Here is a 6,140-nt window from a genome sequence, read left to right on the forward strand (position 1 = left end):
ACCACGCGAGGAGTGCCGCTGGAGCCCGAGTTGACCTGCCTTGGCACCCACCTGGAGTTACAAACTAAGGCCGGGGCCAGCAGGGCTCAATGGGCAGGCAGCCCAGCTCCCTATGTCCGTTTCTGCCTGTTTTCCAAGAAGACAGAAGCACTGGGTTTGGGTTTCCATTTTTTTCCTCCCCATTCCCAGTTTCCTTCTCTTTATAAAAATAATAATTATACCAATAATTAAAGCCAATTCCCTCCTCCCCTCCCCCAGTCCCTCCCCCCAACTCCCCGCTCCCCCATCCGCCCAGGCTGGGAAATGCCACGAATTGACCTAGTGAAGCTACAACTTTGTGACATAAATTTTGGGGTCTCGAACCATGTCGCTGACCAACACAAAGATGGGGTTTTTGTTCAAGGACATCTTAGACCTGCCGGACACCAACAATGAGGAGGGCTCTGTGGCTGAAGGGCCGGAGGAAGAGAACAAGGGGCCCGAGCCCACCAAGAGGGCTGGGCCGCTGGGGCAAGGCACCCTGGACGCGGTGCAGAACCTGCCTCTGAAGAACCCCTTCTATGACAGCAGCGACAACCCATACACGCGCTGGCTGGCCAGCACCGAGGGCCTCCAGTACTCCCTTAAGTAGCAAAACTTGGCTGCCGAGGTGGTGGTTGCCTCCATTCCCGCAACTGCAACTCAGGCTGGACACTGGAAATGAAAGGGGAAGGGGCAATATTAAGTCCAGACCACCTCACACGGGTCCCTAGAAAGATTTTTAACACTTATATGTATAGGACGCCCTCTGCCCTCCTCTTCAAACCCCCTTAGTTCCAGGAAAGGACTTGGTCTCCGAGATTTTTTTCAACGCCAGAAATTAAGGAGAAAGAGATGAAGGGCTATACCTCCAAGGGGCTGGTATATGATCTCAACCGGGACTGAGGGCTCCAGCTGGACCCCCAACTCCAGCTGCTGGGAGGAACTGGAGGTAGCCAGCGAGCCTTGTCTGTTTCGGGTGGGGAGGCTTCGGGTGGACCGGGTATAAATAGCTCACCCTGTCTCCTGCGCGATCATAGAAGACGCTTTGTGCAGTGCAGGGGGTGTCTAGAAAACCCGAAAGCAGAAACCAAAGCCCACAAAAATCTGCCTTAAGTGGCCGAAGAGATCAATGCTGGGATTGTGGGGTTTTTCTTTTAAAAATCTGCCCACATTTCTCCTCAGAGGAAACGGGTTAAGGGGGCCGGAGCCCTTAACCCGCGATGATCTTTGGTGTGCCACTCCCCCCAAATTCTTACCCACACTATGGGAGCCCCTAGAAACGCAAGCCCCAGCCCCCTCTCCTGCCGATTTCCCTCTTTACCCTGGGAGGCCTAGACGTCTTCATCAGGCATGGAGCTAGTCAGGGATCACAGCAAAGGAGCCAGGCTGGGCTGCCAGGCGCAGAGGGCCGGGGTGCATGGAGGATCTGGGGTGCTCCGAGTCATGTGCCTCCAGGTGCCTGATGTGCTTCTTTCTCCCCCTCCCCCAGTGCACAGTCTGGCAGCTGGCGCACCCTCTCAGGACTCAAGCTCCAAGTCCCCGGAACACTCAGCCGACCAGTCACCGAACAATAATAAGGAGACCCCGGGCGGCGGGTGGGGGCAAACTGGCAAGAAGCGGAAGTGGTGGGTGCCTTTCTCCAAGGCACAGACTTAAGAACTGGAGCGGCACTTTCAGGTACAGCAGTACCTGTCGGAGCCGGAGCCTGAGCACCTGGCCAGCCTCATCTGCCTCATGCACACGCAGGTCAAGATCTGGTTCCAGAGCCACCGTTACAGGATGAACCACACCGGGGCAGAGAAAGGTATGGAGGTGACATCCCTGCCCTCGCCATGCCGGGTGGCCGTGCCCGTCTTGGTCAGGGACCACAAACCATGCCACGTGCTCAAAGCCCAGGACCCGGCAGCCGCCACCTTCCAGGCGGGCATTCCCTTTTTGGCCTACAGCGCGCAGTTGCTGCAGCACATGCAGTACAACGCTCAGTACAGCTCGGCCAGCACCCCCCAGTACCCAACAGCACACCCGCAGGTCCAGGCCCAGCAGTGGACTTGGTGAGCACCATCCCAACCAAACTCGCACACCAGGCCCAGGCCCCACCTGGCAGTGGCAGTAGCGGTGGCGGTGGCGGCGGCGAGGAGGCCTCGGTCCTCATGGTGGTTATTATTATTATTATTATTATTATAAATATTATTATGGAATGGAGTTGACTCTTGGCTCCATCAGGGAGGCACCAGGAGGTTGCCTGTGTCTCCTTGGAGTGGCAGATTCCACCCACTCAGCTCTGCCCAAGCCTCTCCTTCTGAACATTTGGAGAGGGCTGAACTCTACACCGTGTTTATAGAACGTTTGCGCAGCTTTGCTTCTTTGCCTCTACCCCGGAGGAACCAAACTGTCCCAGCATTAATGTCGCCACTTGAAAACCAGAAAAAGACCGACACCCCACGCCTGCTTTCGTGAATTTTGTAAAATATGTTTGTGTGAGTAGCGATATTGTGAGCTGTCTTCTAAAGCAAGTGGAGAACACTTTAAAAATATAGAGAATTTCTTCCTTTTTTTAAAAAATAAGAAAATGCTAAATATTTATGGCCATGTAAACGTTCTGACAACTGATGGCAGATTTTGCTTTTCGTTGTAAATATCGGTGATATTGTTGCCAAAATGATGACCTTCAGGATGGGCCTGTTTCCCTTCTGGGTCCAACTCCTTTCTTTGTGGTTGGAGTTTGGTTATATTTGCGTTTTCTCCTGCTTTCTTCCTTTCTCTTTTCTTTTTATTCAGTGCAAATATTTCTCAAATATGGAAAAGAAAACCGTGTAGGTAGGGAGCCCCCTGCCCCATCCTCTGGGCCTTGAGCCCTGAACTTGGAGCTCAGCAGTTCGGTGTAGTTTCCCCAAGAGTGCCAGGCGCTGAAAGCTTTCCATTTTTTGAATAAGAATTTTAATAAAAATCCTGTGTTTAAAAAAAAAAAAAAACGAAAAGGCCCAACCCGACACCATGCTGTCACTGTTAATTTTTTGGCTCTCTCAATTATCCTGATCCAGTGTGGGTGGGAACATAACTCTATAGTAAATTTTTCAAATGTTATAGCATCACGGAATCATCTTCATGGTTGCTGGACTTTTCATCAATATCCCCAGGACACAGAGTTCTACCTTCTGGCCTATCTGGAAAACCCCACAGCCATATTCCCAGACCTCCTAACTAACCATGTGATCCCAAAGTTTCCAGACCCCTACTTGCTATGTGGACCTCTCCCCAACCTAATGGATTCCACCTGAACCTCCCCAAACACTATCACCTGCACCTGGGAAGTTGTGTATCTATATCTCCAGTGCATTAGTGATTTTATCTTTTGCACCCTTTTGCACATCTTTTGTGTTAATGACACAGAAGAAGAAGCTTCCCTGTGAAGCTCTGGTCCAATTCTAGTTGCCAAGTTCAAGTCTGCAGGAAGGTAAATAGGATTCCACTTGTGAGCAAGGAGACTATATATATGGTGCCTTATCCAAGATCAGAACATACAGGGGAAGGATAACTGCCTAATCTGGGTAGGTGGGAGTACTGCCCACTTCTGGAAAACAAAGATTGTTCAACCACCTCCACTAGAACAGGGGAGGAATATTTCCATAGACCCAGTTTGGCAGCAAAGGATAGGCGTCATACCCTGTAGGGTCTCCATGTGAGCCCCACTGGGGCCATGAATGGGAAGAAGTCACACCCCATAACCATGCCCAACTTCCCAATGAGCACCTGTTCTTTTAGGAGTAGTTTTCCTTGTTGATCAAAAGCTTGGAGCAGAGGTGAATGTATGTTGGCCACCTTTGCCTCTTCAGGGGTCACAGTCTATAACTCCATAAGACCCAGGAATACCAGAAAGAAGCAAGCAAGAGGATCAATTCTGGCAAGAATTAGGACAAAAATAGGACTAGTGGCATCTGGGGCACAGTTTTGCCTACCATGAGTCAACCCTAAAGAACTTGAGTGAAATCCTAGAATCCTTAGCCACTAATGCAGGTCAGGCAATAAAAGGAATTCAAGAGTCCCTAGACTCTTTGGCAAATGTAGTTCTCAATAACAGTCTAGTATTAGATTATTTACTAGCTGAACAAGGTGAAGACTATGCAGTTATTAATAAAACTCGCTGCACATATATTAACAACTCTGGGCATGTTGAGGTTAACATTTATAAGATCTGCGAGCAAGCTCCTAATTACATAGATATAACTAGGGCACTGAATCCAACTATGTCTCGTCCACTATTGAAAGTGCCATCCCAAGTCTCACCTGGTTTTTATCAATCCTAGGGCCTCTGATAGCTGTCTTCTAATTACTAATCTTGGACCCTTGCTACTTTAACCCTTTAGTAAACGTTATGTCTTCTATATTATAACAGTTCCAGGTAAAGACAATGCTGGTGCAAGGCTTCAAACACATTCTGTCTACTGACCCAGAGAATAAAAACGTCCTGCCTCAGGGCCTCCTTGACAAGATATCCAGACATTTTTACTCCTCTGATACTAAGCAGGGCCTGTTCCCCTAAAATCAGAAGGAAGCAGTTACAGAAAATGGGCCCTCACCTTTTTGCAAGGAAAAGTATCTAATCTCTGAGCAGGGAACGAGGCAAGAGGCAGGACCAGACGAAAAATGTCTGGCCTTTCATCCAGACCAGATGAAAGACTGGCTGAAACAGAGAAGAGCCACTGAAAGCAACTCTTTGTAAGACACACTCACCAGTGCCATGGTGGTTTACCATTGCAATGGGAATACCTGGAAGTTACTGCTCAAAAGAAATTGTTGAATAACCCACCCCTTAATGTATATGTAATTAAAAGCAGATATAAATACAACCGCCAAACTGCCTCTGAGCTGCTATTCTCCAAATACCACCTATGAGGTAGCCCTGCTCTGCAGGAGCAGTCATGGAGCTGTAACACGGCTACTTCAATTAAGCTGTTTTCTTCTGCCACCAATTCACTCTTGAATTCATTCTTTAGTGAAGCCAAGAAACTTCTGGGCTAATCTAATTTTGGGGGCTCACCTGTCCTACATCAGGAGGGCATTGTCCACTGCCTACAGAGGTGCTCTTAGAGCAAAACAAAGGGAATTTATAACCAGCAGGGAATCCAAAAGATGACTTCTTCTCTTTGGATGCTTTGGTCCAGCAAAACAAAAGTGCAAACAAACAAACAAAGAGAGGGAGAGAGAAAGACAGACACAAAATTATTTTAATTTGCCAGTGGTTATTTCCATAGCTACAAATGTGTTTGTCATTTCTTGAGTTCTTCAATTTGTTTCTTTAGGTTTCATACATTGACTGCACATCAGTAAAGACGCTTAGATAACTTTTTTTGCCTATATTTATCATCCTCGTCTCCTTTCAATTTTTGATATGAGTTATTTTTGTCTTTCCTATAGTAATCTTGTAACTCCAAATATCATCCCAACACTCTATTCTTTGTTTAGTCCATTTTGACATATCTCCAGTGACCCCTCCCATCCCATATCTCATGTGAGATGAGGGGTTCTCAGTTCTACAATTCCCTCTCAATTCTGGCCATATCTTTCACTTCTTCAAGTCTCATAGCATTTGAATTTTGTTTTGGTATCTGTGACAGAATAAAGGTCTCAGCCACGTCCACCTCAATTCCCTGAACCCGTGAATGTGCTACCTCATGTGGTAAAAGGGGCTTTACAGATTGCAGATGTGATTAAGTTAAGGATCTTGAGAGAGGGAGATGATCCTGGATTATCTGCATGGGCCCGAAGCCATCACAAAGATCTTTATGAGGGAAAAGAAGCAGGTGGAAAAGTCAGAGGCAGAGAAGAGGTGATGACAAAAGCTGAGGTTGGAGGGATTGAGGACCTGAACCCCAGGAATGTTTATGTCCTCTAGCAGCTGGAAAGGGAAGGAAACATTCTCCCCTAGAGGCTCCAAAGGGAACGCAGCCTATCATCAGGTTGACGTTGGCTGGTGAGAATTTTGTCAGACTTCTGACCTCCAGAATTCAAAGATAACAAAACTAGTGTTGCTATAAACCACGGGTTTACAACAGCTATAGGAAACACAAACAGTACCATAATTCTGGTGTTTTGTATGGGTTACGCTGCTCTGATGTTTA

The 6,140-nt window shown here is 47.7% G+C and overlaps 1 pseudogene; it reads left to right on the forward strand.

Annotated features, from left to right (window-relative positions):
- Positions 1–364: 364 nt before the first annotated feature.
- On the forward strand, positions 365–2,449 carry LOC100414165 (homeobox protein Nkx-2.2-like; annotated as a pseudogene).
- The last annotated feature ends 3,691 nt before the right edge of the window (positions 2,450–6,140 follow it).

Source organism: Callithrix jacchus, chromosome 1 (assembly GCF_049354715.1).
Source record: "Callithrix jacchus isolate 240 chromosome 1, calJac240_pri, whole genome shotgun sequence".
Lineage (NCBI taxonomy): Eukaryota > Metazoa > Chordata > Mammalia > Primates > Cebidae > Callithrix > Callithrix jacchus.